General features: G+C 43.9%; 1 protein-coding gene across 1 annotated transcript in view; it reads left to right on the top strand.

The window, feature by feature from the left end:
* The window catches only part of LOC129709921 (inactive phospholipase C-like protein 2), a 251,709-nt gene that overhangs the window by 229,838 nt on the left and 8,203 nt on the right, over positions 1-13,668 (top strand). The window lies entirely within an intron of this gene.

The raw sequence follows: 13,668 nt of genomic DNA, 5'->3' as shown, positions 1-13,668 counted from the left end.
ATTCAGGATCAGTTCCTGTGGATTGGAGGATAGCTAATGTTATCCCACTTTTCAAGAAAGGAGCAAGAGAGAGAAAACGGGGAATTACAGACCAGTTAGCCTCACCTCGGTGGTTGGAAAGATGCTGTAGTCAATTATTAAAGAGGGAATAATGGGGCATTTGGATAGCAGTTAAAGGATTAGTCCAAGTCAACATGGATTTCAGAAAGGAAAATCATGTTTGACTAATCTTCTGGAATTTTTTGAGGACGTGACAAGTAAAATGGATGAAGGGGTGCCAGTGGATGTAGTGTATCTAGACTTTCAGAAAACCTTTGATAAGGTCCCGCACAGGAGACTGGTGACTAAAATTAGAGCACATGGTATTGGGGGTAGGGTGTTGACGTGTGAACTGTGAAGAGGATGTTAGGAGGTTGCAGGGGGACCTGGACAGGTTGAGTGAGTGAGCAGATACGTGGCAGATGCAGTATAATATAGATAAATGTGAGGTCATCCACTTTGGTGGCAAAAACAAAGGAGCAGATTATTATCTCAATGGGGTTAGGTTAGGTAAGGGAGAGGTGCAGCGAGACCTGGGTGTCCTTATACACCGGTCACTGAAAGTTGGCGTGCAGGTACAGCAGGCGGTGAAGAAAGCTAATGGAATGTTGGCCTTCATAACGAGGATTTCAGTATAGGAGTAAAGAGGTTCTTCTGCAGTTGTATAGGGCTCTAGTAAGACCACATCTGGAGTATTGCGTGCAGTTTTGGTCTCCTAATTTGAGGAAGGACATCCTTGTGATTGAGGCAGTGCAGGGTAGGTTCACAAGATTGATCCCGGGGATGGCGGGACTGTCATATGAGGAAAGATTGAAAAGACTAGACTTGTATTCACTGGAGTTTAGAAGGATGAGGGGAGATCTTATAGAAACATATAAAATTATAAAAGCACTGGACAAGCTAGATGCAGGAAAAATGTTCCCAATGTTGGGCGAGTGCAGAACCAGGGGCCACAGTCTTAGAATAAAGGGGAGGCCATTTAAGACTGAGGCGAGAAAAAACTTTGTCACCCAGAGAGTTGTGAATTTGTGGAATTCCCTGCCACAGAGGGCAGTGGAGGCCAAATCACTGGATGGATTTAAGAGAGAGTTAGATAGAGCTCTAGGCGCTAGTGGAATCAAGGGATATGGGGAGAAAGCAGGCACGGGTTATTGATTGGGGACGATCAGCCATGATCTCAGTTAATGGCGGTGCTGGCTCGAAGGGCTGAATGGCCTCCTCCACCTATTTTCTATGTTGCTATGATAAAGTTTGCTACTTAAAAACAGACAAAAATACAATGGGTTTAAGGTAAACCAAACAAGCTTTACTTCAGTTTGTCATGACGGGAGTGGCGAGGAATTACAGTTCAAGAATACTTGCTGTTCCTCGAGCGACCACTCAAATTAACAAACTCACAGGGTTTTAAATACTGTTCAAGTCAAGTAGGCAGCATAGCAAATGCATTAATAGTTATTCCTAATATGGGGTTGTTTTACTCTGCTAGCTCGTACTAGGCTCATTTATCAGATCATACCAGTCTGTGTTATCAACCCCAATACTGCTTCTCTAGTTACATCATTCTTTCTGCTTGAGCAGTGAAGGCCAAGCTATAGAATATAGTCAAGTATTCCAGCAAGCAATGCTATAGCAATTAACTTTCATTGCAGAAAGTGGTTAAATATGGTAGCAAGCGATACAATATCGATTAACTCAAAGACATGCTTGTCTTCATCAGTCAGTATGTTGAGTACAGGCATTGTAAGTCATGTTAAAGCTGTGCTATTGATTCAGATTCAGATTCAGATTCAACTTTAATTGTCATTGTCAGTGTACAGTACAGAGACAACGAAATGCATTTAGCATCTCCCTGGAAGAGCGACATAGCATATGATTTGAATAAATATTTACATTAGCATATATACAGACAGTGTTTTTCCTGTGGGAGGAGTGTCCGGGGGGGGGGGCTGATTGGCAGTCACCGAGGTACGTTGTTGAGTAGAGTGACAGCCGCCGGAAAGAAGCTGTTCCTCGACCTGCTGGTTCGGCAACGGAGAGACCTGTAGCCCCTCCTGGATGGTAGGAGGGTAAACAGTCCATGGTTGGGGTGAGAGCAGTCCTTGGCGATGCTGAGCGCCCTCCGCAGACAACGCTTGCTTTGGACAGACTCAATGGAGGGGAGCGAGGAACCGGTGATGCGTTGGCAATTTTCACCGCCTTCCGGTCGGAGACAGAGCAGTTGCCATACCATACTGTGATACAGTTGGTAAGGATGCTCTCGATGGTACAGCGGTAGAAGTTCACCAGGATCTGAGGAGAGAGATGGACCTTCTTCAGTCTCCTCAGGAAGAAGAGACGCTGATGAGCCTTCTTGATCAGAGTTGAGGTATTGTGGGTCCAAGAGAGGTCATTGGAGATGTTAACACCCAGGAACCTGAAGCTAGAAACACGTTCCACCTCCGTCCCATTAATGTGGATGGGAATGTGCGTGCCGCCCCTGGACTTCCTGAAGTCTACAATGAGCTCCTTGGTCTTCTTGGGGTTAAGGGCCAGGTTGTTGTCAGCGCACCATGCTGCTAAGTGCTGGACCTCCTCCCTGTAGGCCGACTCATCGTTGTTGCTAATGAGGCCGTTGTATCATCTGCATACTTGATGATGGTGTTAGTACCATGTACAGGTGTGCAGTCATAGGTGAAGAGGGAGTAGAGGAGGGGGCTCAGCACACAGCCCTGTGGAACGTCGGTGTTCAGGGTGAGGGTTGAAGAGGTGTGGTTGTCTAACCTCACAGACTGGGGTCTGTTGGTTAGAAAGTCCAGTATCCAGTTGCAGAGGGAGGGGTCGATGCCCATGTTACCGAGTTTGGTAATCAGTTTAGATGGTATAATGGTGTTGAATGCTGAGCTGTAATCGATGAACAGCATTCTTACGTAAGTGTCTCTGTTGTCGAGGTGGGAGAGGGCGGAGTGAAGTGCCGTTGAGATGGCATCCTCCGTACTCCTGTTCTTGCGGTAGGCAAACTGATAGGGATCCAGTGTGGGGGGTAGGCTGCTTTTGAGGTGTGCCAGGACCAGCCTCTCGAAGCGCTTGGTGATGATGGGGGTAAGTGCAACTGGGCGGAAGTTGTTGAGGCTTGCCGCAGTGGAGTGTTGGGAAGTCCAGTTGTGGTCACCCTGCTATCGGTCGGATGTCATTAAGCTGGAACGGGTGCAAAAAAGATTTACAAGGTTGTTGCTTGGTCTGGAAGGTTTAAGCTGTTAATTACAAGGAAAGGTTAGATAGTTGGGTCTTTTACCCTGAAGCGTAGGAAACCCCGACCTTAGAGGCTTGTAATATCTTGATGGGTATAATAAGGTGAATGGCTGGAGTCTTTTCCCCAGAGTAGGGGCAATTACAACCAGAACACAAAGGTTTAAGGTGAGGGGGAAAGGATTAAAATAGGTTCAGGATGGTGAAGCATAGTGGAAGGAGCTGCCAGGAGAAGTGGTAGAAGCTGGTACAATTATATCATTTAAAAAGGCACGGACAGTCTTGGAGGGATATGGGGCAGGCACAGGCAAGTAGGACTAGCTCAGTTAGGCAGCATGTTCAGCATGGACAAGGAGGGCTGAAGGGCCTATTTCCATCCTGTGTAGCTCTATGAATCCATGGCTCTAAAGTTTTATAGTCAAGACCGCAGATAATTGAAAATATGGTTGCAGAGGAACTGTTTATTTTCAGGTAAAATTTGCAGTTTTTCACAAATGAATAAGATGTTAATTTTGCAATTCGCATTCCCTACAAACCATAATTGTCACACGTTCAGTGGAATATTGTTATAGTTATATGCAACTTTGGATTTAATGTGGAAAATATGGTCATGAAACTGACAGTGAGAACCACTTATCTAATGATAGGCTGAAACCAAATTATAGGAAAGTAATCTGTCTAGAAAACTGATCATTTTCTTTCAAAATCGCATGTAATTTAGTATTATCACTTGAGGAAATGGAACTGCAGACCTACTATTGCAACGGAAAAATCAAAAGATGTACAGTGGCTTGCAAAAGTATTCATACCCCTTGAACTTTTCCACATTGTGTCACGTTACAACCACAAATGTAAATGTATTTTATTGGGATTTTATGTGATAGACCAACACAAAGTGGCGCATAATTGTGAAGTGGAAGGAAAATGATACATGGTTTTCAAATTTTTTTACAAATAAAAAACTGAAAAGTGTGGCGTGCAAAAGTATTCAGCCCCCTTTACTCTGATACCCCTAAATAAAATCCAGTGCAACCAATTGCCTTCAGAATTCACCTAATTAGTAAATAGAGTCCACTTGTGTGTAATCTAATCTCAGTATAAATACAGCTGTTCTGTGAAGGCCTCAGAGGTTTGTTAGAGAACATTAGTGAACAAACAGCATCATGAAGCCCAAGGAACACACCAGACAGGTCAGGGATAAAGTTGTGGAGAAGTTTAAAGCAGGGTTAGGTTATAAAAAAATATCCCAAGCTTTGAACATCTCACGGAGCACTGTTCAATCCATCATCCGAAAATGGAAAGAGTATGGCACAACTGCAAACCTACCAAGACATGGCCGTCCACCTAAACTGACAGGCCGGGCAAGGAGAGCATTGATCAGAGAAGCAGCCATGGTAACTCTGGAGGAGCTGCAGAGATCCACAGCTCAGGTGGGAGAATCTGTCCACAGGACAACTATTAGTCGTGCACTCCACAAATCGGGCCTTTATGGAAGAGTGGCAAGAAGAAAGCCATTGTTGAAAAAAAGCCATAAGAAGTCCCGTTTGCAGTTTGCCACAAGCCATGTGGGGGACACAGCAAACATGTGGAGGAAGGTGCTCTGGTCAGATGAGACCAAAATTGAAGTTTTTGGCCTAAATGCAAAACGCTATGTGTGGTGGAAAACTAACACTGCACATCACCCTGAACACACCATCCCCACTGTGAAACATGGTGGTGGCAACATCATGCTGTGTGGATGCTTTTCTTCAGCAGAGACAGGGAAGCTGTTCAGAGTTGATGGGAAGATGGATGGAGCCAAATACAGGGCAATCTTGGTAGAAAACCTGAGAGTCTGCAAAAGACTTGAGACTGGGGCGGAGGTTCACCTTCTAGCAGGACAACGACCCTAAACATACAGCCAGAGCTACAATGGAATGGTTTAGATCAAAGCATATTCATGTGTTAGAATGGCCCAGTCAAAGTCCAGACCTAAATCCAATTGAGAATCTCTGGCAAGACTTGAAAATTGCTGTTCACAGACGCTCTCCATCCAATCTGACTGAGCTTGAGCTATTTTGCAAAGAAGAATGGGCAAAGATTTCAGTCTCTAGATGTGCAAAGCTGGTAGAGACATACCCCAAAAGACTTGCAGCTGTAATTGCAGCAAAAGGTGGTTCTACAAAGTATTGACTCCGGGGGGCTGAATACTTTTGCACGCCACACTTTTCAGTTTTTTATTTGTAAATAAATTTGAAAACCATGTATCATTTTCCTCGCACTTCACAACTATGCACCACTTTGTGTTGGTCTATCACATAAAATCCCAATAAAATACATTTACGTTTGTGGTTGTAATGTGACAAAATGTGGAAAAGTTCAAGGGGTATGAATACTTTTGCAAGCCACTGTATGTACAAACAGTTGTGTCTCTCATCATGGAATGCAGTTATTAAAACAAGCTTGATGCCAGGAAGGACTCAGGAACTGCATTGGAGCTTTCTTCATAATGATGTTTTCTGTGGCAGCAGAATGAAAGTAATTTGTCAACTGGGAAATGTGTTGTTTTCAGTTTAAGCCAGGCGACGTAGCATGCCTGAAGGCTTTATCCGGCTAATCAACCATCACACTAATGAATATGTGTTCAGTCTGTAACCTACATCTTTGAATCATGTCCTTCGCCATGAAAAGTTAAAGATAAATGCTCATGGGTGGATAAGGATTTTTATTTGTGTTGCATCATTCCTTGAGCTAAACATCCTTCAAAACCAACCATTTTTAATTTCATTTTTAATTGCACTTTATTTAAGTTTCTTTCCTGAGCTGAAAGAAACAGGGTTTTTGCGATCTGCCTCCATTTCTCTCTGCACAGTCGGTACCAGTTTTTCATGATTTCAGTGATCAGTGTCTGTCAACCTGCTGTGGTCCCACATTCCTTTCATTGAGTGAGGAGCTTGGAGAATCTACTGTTGCACACTTACAGTTCCCCTCCTCAGTCACTGTCCACTTGAAATGACATCTACCAGTTGAGAAACCCAATTCACTTATCCAAAATGAAGAAAAGAATATACCTTTTGTAAAACAACTGAGGCGATCTCAGAGCATCCCTATCACTTTAGAGCCAATAAAGTTCTTCCTGAAGTGTAATTACTTTTGTAATGAATGAAGCGTGATAACTATTGACCGCCCTTTGGGAACATAGCAATGAAATAATTGATTAACTCCTCAACCTCACGGGTTGACTGAGTGATTGATGTTTCCCAGGATAGTGAGTGAACACAGTTGCTGTATTCACAGACCCTGGGCACCGAGGCATTCTGCCAATTACACTCCACTATTCTGACACAGCGTCTGTTTAAAAGAAAGTAAAAACAAAGCAATATATGCAATAGTGAAGTACAAAAGTACTAATATCTAGATAAATGGGAAGTATCTTGAATGGGGAGGAAGGAAGTCCACTGATGGACGGTTAACTATTTCTTTTATCTCTCTCTTTTTAGTGTATTATTAATAAAACTGTCACTGTTATTTAGACAAGTAGGTTTGTTTTAAGAATGATGGATTGAAATATTCTAGTCTTTCTACAAATAGCAAGTGAAAACCGTTTAAAATGCCATTTCTTTTCAATGAACCATTATTGCTGATAAATTGCATGGGAATGATTCATTCCATGGTACAGTAGTTATGTAGCCTTACCATTTGACTCCATCTGATAGTTTTTTTATGTAAGTGAGAAAATGTGAGTAACTGCAGTTGACATAACGGTGAAAGCCGGTGGCCTAAAGATTCTTCGTCACATGAAGGAGACGAGTGAAAAAGGTAGCAGTGTTCGGGTCACAAATGATTTTTTTGATGGCGTGGGAGTGGGAAAGCAGGTATGTCACAGGTCTGAATTGTGGGCAGACCAGGTGGGTGGAGAAACTTTTGGAGCTCGGAGCATCAATCAGACTGTTTATATTTCCAGTCATGTTTTAAAATCAAGATAGACCACCCAGAATCACGATCTCAGGAACACAAGGAAGCCCCATAAATATTCTAAAGATCCTCTTCTGAATGATGATGTGTGCCACCTGTGGGTTTTACACACACCAGTGAAAGTAATTGAAAGAATGTCCAGATATGTATTACACACTTATATAGCTATTGATTGTGCGTGCCTGGGTGCCTGTGTTCATCTGTTAGTCTGGAAGGAATTCTTTCTTAGAAAAAATATTTTGTGGCTCACACAAATGTTGCAATATTAAATGAATTTCCAGGCTGTTCGTCCTTTTCACGTTCATCCCAATGAGATATGGAGCAATTCACCGTGAGCAGTGCACATTTGAATCGATATTGAAAAAAAAGCAAGAATAGAATTATTGCAGCATTTGCATTCTTTCAAGTGCCTCATGGGGATTCAGATCCAGACACATAGTTTTAAAGTAATGCTATGATGTCAGAAATGTGGCAGCCAATTTTCACATAGCAGCATCCCACAAACAGCAATGTGATAAATTTCAAAACTATCCTATTTTTTGTCTTATTGAGTAAGACATGGACAAGGTGCCACTGATGTCTTTCAGACTGTTCTTTGAAATAGCTCCATGAGATCTCTTGCCACTTGAGTGAGCACATGACCTTGGTTTAATATCTCATTCCTAAAACAAAACTTCCAGCATCGCAGCATCACCAGAGTACTGCACCGGGCCGACAATTAAGTTTTCACTCTTCAAGTCATCGTAATGAGATTTATTCCCCAAACATCTCACTGCGGCAGGAATGCTGGCAAATGAGCCACAGTAATTATTCAAGATTAAAAACGAGATTAATGCAGCAATTATATAATATTTTGTTCCCAGAATGAACTAGGTCAAATCTCCTCTGTTATTGCCAAATAGTGAGTAGCAAAAGTAGTAGAGAAGCTGCTTGACAACTCCAGCCACCCGAGTTCAAACCTGACCTCCAGTGCTGTCTGTGTGGGATCTGAACATCCTCATTTCAAAGCCCTCCGGTTCTTCCTCGACTGGAGAACCAACCAATCCACATCTACAGATCCTCTCCTCCGCCTAGCAGAGCTGGTCCTTACCCTTAATAACTTTTCGTTTGACTCCTCCCATTTCCTCCAAATACAAGGCGTAGCTATGGGCACGCGCATGGGCCCCAGCTAATGCCTGCCTCTTTGTAGGGTACGTCGAACAATCCTTGTTCGAGACGTACCAGGGCCCCATTCCCGACCTCTATCTCCGCTACATCACCAATTGCATTGGTGCTACCTCCTGCACCCACACACAACTCACTGACTTCATCCGCTTTACCACTAACTTCCATCCGGCACTCAAATACACCTGGACTATTTCCGACATTTCCCTACCATTTCTTTACCTCACTATCTCCATCGCAGGGATAGACTTCTGACCGACATCCACTATAAACCCATGGCTATCTAGACTACACTTCTTCCCACCCTGCTTCCTGTAAGGACTCCAGCCCCTACTCCCAATTCATCCGTCTATGCCGCATCTGCTCCCAGGATGAGTGTTCGGAAGTGTCCTCATTCTTTAGGGAACGGGATTTCCCCTCCCCTACTATAGATGAGGCTCTCACCAGGGTTTCTTCTATACCCCAAAACACTGCTCTCTCTCCCCATCCCCCCACTCACAACAAGGGCAGAGTCCCCCTAGTCCTCACCTTTCACCCCACTAGCTGTCACGTACAACAAATAGTCCTCCATCATTTTTGCCACCTCCAACGTGACCCCACCGCTCGCCACATCTTCCCATCTCCCCCCCCCCCCCGTCTGCTTTCTGCAAAGACTGCTCCCTCCGTAACTCCTTGGTCAATTCTTCCCTTCCCTCCTGCACCACCCCCTCCCCGGGCACTTTCCCTTGCAACCACAAGAGATGCAACACTTGCAGCTTTACATTCCCCCTCGACTCCATTCAAGGACCCAAGCAGTCGTTCCAGGTGTGACAGAGGTTCACCTGCATCTCCTCCAACCTCATCTATTGCATCCGCTGCTCTAGATGTCAGCTGATCTACATCGGTGAGACCTCATTTCATCCGGGTTCTTCTTTTTCTTAGCGCATTGGAAAGATATGCCTGGTCGGTAGGTTAATTGGACATTGTATATTGCCCCAAGTGTGTAGAGTCTGGGGAAAGTTGGTAGTTAAAATGGATTAAAGTATGATTAGTGTAAAAAATGGGTACATGATGGTTAGTATGGACAGTGGGCTGAAAGGTCCCTTTCCTTGCTGTATCTCGCAAAAGTTATACAGCACGGAAACAGGCCCTTCAGCCCAATCTGGCCATGTTGACCAAGATACTATTTTCACGTGACAGCATTTAACCCAGGAGTCGGTAACCTTGTTCTGCATAGGGGCCGGGCCCCATGACTGTGAGCGGATTGCGGGCCACATCCATTGCCATAGTTTGACACTTGGTGTTTTTTTTCACATTAGTTTTCACCTTTTTCAATTAGTTTTCTGTAGTTCCCAGGTCCCTCATGTGCCCAGGGACATGCTGCAGTACCCAGTTCGGCTCGCCTGCCCCGGGACTGGCTGTAGCGCCCAGAACAGCTCACATCCCGGGGACTGGCTACAGTTCCTAGAGCGTGAAAACTAATTGAAAAAAAAAAATGCGCATGCGGGCTGGATGATTTTGGGTTACGGGTCGGATCCGACCTCTGATTTAACCCATATCCCTTGAAACGTTCCTATCCTTGTACTTGTCCAAATGTCTTTCAAATGTTGTTATTGTCCCTGCCTCAGCCACTTCCACTGGCTTCTCGTTCCATATAAACCACCTCCCCTACCCCCACCACCCTTTGTGTGTGTGAAAATATTGCCCCAGGTTCCTATTAAATCTCTCCCCTCCCACCTTAAACCTTTTTTTATTCCCCAACCATGGGGAAATTATTTTGTGCCTTCACACATTCTACGCCTCTCTAAAGTGCAGCTGAGATGAAACCTTTTGTTTTGACTATCAGTTTATTATGGAGTGTATATGGAATGACAGTGCTGGGGAGATCGATAATGGAAATCTGAATTTTGCTTCCCAGAAGAACAAGTGTCACAGAGTAAGGGACAAGATATTTGCCTGCGTCGTGCAGTGTTTCAGTGGAAACGTGATTGCTAAATGTGATCAGCTGCTATGTTCAGATTCAGATTCAGATTCAGATTCAGATTCAGATTCAATTTTAATTGTCATTGTCAGTGTACAGTGCAGAGACAACAAAATGCATTTAGCATCTCCCTGGAAGTGCGACATAGCAAATGATTTGAATAAATAATAATAAGTGTCGGGGGGGGGGTGGTGATTGGCAGTCACCGAGGTACGTTGTTGGGTTATGTTCAATCATAACCCAAGTGCCTCACATCCTTGTGTTTCAGTGAGGTCCTCTGTACATATGACATGTATTTGAATTGAGGCCAGTCAGGATTTGTTGTGCCATCAATTGGTATTTAACGCATGATTGACGCAAAACAGAATAAAGGATGCAGTTCTAAATGGGTGCAGAAGCAAAGAGACCTGCGGGTATGTGTGCGCATCATTGAAAATGGCAGGGCTCGTTGAGAAAGCAGTTAAATACTCTGAGCTTTATCAATAGAGGCACCGAGTATAAAAGCAGAAAAGTCCTGCTGAATCTTTATAAAACACTGGTCTAGCCCCAAATGGAATATTATGTTAAATTCTGGCTGCCACATTATTGAAAGGATGTGAAGGCATTAAGGGGGTGGAAATTAGGAATCGGAAATATTTAGAATGGTTCCTGGGATGAGGGACGTTTTACAATAATAAACCTAAACCACACCTACAGGGATAGATTAAACAGGTTGGGACTGTATTTTTCTAGAAGGCTGAGGAGAAATTTGATAGAAATTGATAATGATGATTGACTTAGACAGAGTGGATAGTGGGAGGCTGTTTTGGTTGGCAGAAAGATTGGGGATTATTAGAGTGCACTGATGCAAACTAAAGGGCAAGAGAATTAAGAGAGACTTTAGGAATTAATATTTTTTGCATGAAGTGTTTGGAATCTGGAATGCAGGTTATGCTGTGGCCGTCAAGAAGAAATAGGAAACATTCCCCAACAGATATCTTGCTCTGCTGGGCGGCCAACAGGTTTCGGGTAGACCAGTTAGTTCCATGTACCCACCACCATTTAAGTGAATAGGTTGCCCCTCAGGTTCCTATTACATCTTTGGTTCATTCCAGGAATGTTTGGTTCATCAGTGCTAAATCACAAAGAAAAATTACAGGACACAGGTTCAAAGTGAGAGGGGAAAGATGTAAGAGGAACCTGATGGGGTAACCTATTCACTCAAATGGTGGTGGGTGCATGGAACTAACTGCTCTACCTGAAATCTGTTGGCCGCCCAGCAGAGCAAGATATCTGTCGGGGAATGTTGCCAACTGGTCCATTCCAGACTGCCAGAGTACATGTTCAGGAACTCACTGAAGCTTGGTGTAGCCAACGACAAGGTTCTGTGGGGAAGGACCAGATTCAGATTCAGATTCAAATTTTATTGTCATTGTGCAGTGTACAGTACAGAGACAACAAAATGCAGTTAGCATCTCCCTAGAAGAGCGACATAGAATATGAGTAATAGATAAATATATTTACGTGCATACAGTCATAGTAGTGCAATTATTATTTTTTCCTGGTGGGAGGAGTGTCGCGGGGGGGGAAGGATTGTCAATCACCGAGGTACGTTGTTGAGTAATGTACCAGCCGCAGGGAAGAAGCTGTTCCTGGACCTGCTGGTCCGGCAACGGAGAGACCTGTAGCGCCTCCCGGATGGTAGGAGGGTAAACAGTCCGTGGTTGGGGTGAGAGCAGTCCTTGACGATGCTGAGCGCCCTCCGCAGACAGCGCTTGCTTTGGACAGACTCAATGGAGGGGAGTGAAGAACCAGTGATGCGTTGGGCAATTTTCACCACCCTCTGCAATGCCTTCCGGTCGGAGACAGAGCAGTTGCCATACCATACTGTGATACAGTTGGTAAGGATGCTCTCGATGGTGCAGCGGTAGAAGTTCACCAGGATCTGAGGAGACAGATGGACCTTCTTTAGTCTCCTCAGGAAGAAGAGACGCTGGTGAGCCTTCTTGATCAGAGTAGAGGTATTGTGGGTCTAAGAGAGGTCATCGGAGATGTTGACCCCCAGAAACCTGAAGCTGGAAACACGTTCCACCTCCGTCCCGTTGATGTGGATGGGGATGTGCGTGCCGCCTCTGGACTTCCTGAAGTCTACAATGAGCTCCTTGATCTTCTTGGAGTTAAGGGCCAGGTTGTTGTCAGCGCACCATGCTGCTAGGAGCTGGACCTCCTCCCTATAGGCCGACTCATCGTTGTTGCTGATGAGGCCAATCACCGTTGTATCATCTGCATTCTTGATGATGGTGTTAGTACCATGTACAGGTGTGCAGTCGTAGGTGAAGAGGGAGTAGAGGAGGGGGCTCAGCACACAGCCCTGTGGAACGCCGGTGTTCAGGGTGAGGGTTGAAGAGGTGTGGTTGTGTAACCTAACAGACTGGGGTCTGTTGGTTAGAAAGTTCAATATCCAGTTGCAGAGGTAAGAAAGTCAAGAGCATTTAATTGTCATAGGCACCAACAAAGGAATAGTGAAATTAGAACTGCAGTCGCATAACAGGTCTGTGAGCACATTACTCTCAGATAACATAATAAAACAAAACAAAAAATCAATAAATTAATATCCCCAATAGGGCAAAAAAAAACCACAGTCCTAGTGCAACCAAGGCAATCCATAGTTCATAGTTTAGTTCGTGTTTTGTAGTGTTCAGGAGCCTGATAGTGTTGGGAAGACGCTATTCCTGAACCTAGAGGTGCAATCGGAAGGCTCCTAACATAAAGCAGTTGACAGAAGAAGAAATGTTGAGCAGGAGGAGGCCATAGTGAATTAAGATTAAGAGAAGGATTGATGGAGTGGATGCTCAGGACATCTCCCCGAGTGGAGTTATATAGACATAAGAAACATAGTTTCAAAATAAAGAGTAGCCTATTTGAAATGGAAAAGAGGAATGTTTCCTCTAGGCCAGTGGTTCCCAAACTTTTTTTTGGCCATGCCCCACCTAATCACCTCTAAAATCCTGATTCCCCCCCCCCCCCCTCCCCATGTGGTGATATATAATTCTTATCATTTAAAAAGTGAACTCCGTTTCAGCTGAAGAAGCTTAAAACGCCAATACCTTGGTTTAAACAAGCTTCAAAAGAACATGGCATCCATGAAAAAGAAAAATGAAATAAACAAAAGACAGTTAAAGTTCTGAGCAAGAAATTACTAAAAAACTGTAAAAAAAAAAAAAAAAAAAAAAAAAAGAAAAAAACATTAGGTGGTATTAAAATAATAATAATGATAAATATGATAATAAAAGAGTATTCACAGGTAATAAAGAGAGAGAAAATTTCTATATTAGAATATTGAAATA

This window comes from Leucoraja erinacea, chromosome 2 (assembly GCF_028641065.1).
Source record: "Leucoraja erinacea ecotype New England chromosome 2, Leri_hhj_1, whole genome shotgun sequence".
Taxonomy (NCBI): Eukaryota; Metazoa; Chordata; class Chondrichthyes; order Rajiformes; family Rajidae; genus Leucoraja; species Leucoraja erinaceus.
The sequence above is the reverse complement of the archived record's forward strand: the minus strand, read 5'-3'. Positions and strand labels throughout refer to the sequence as shown.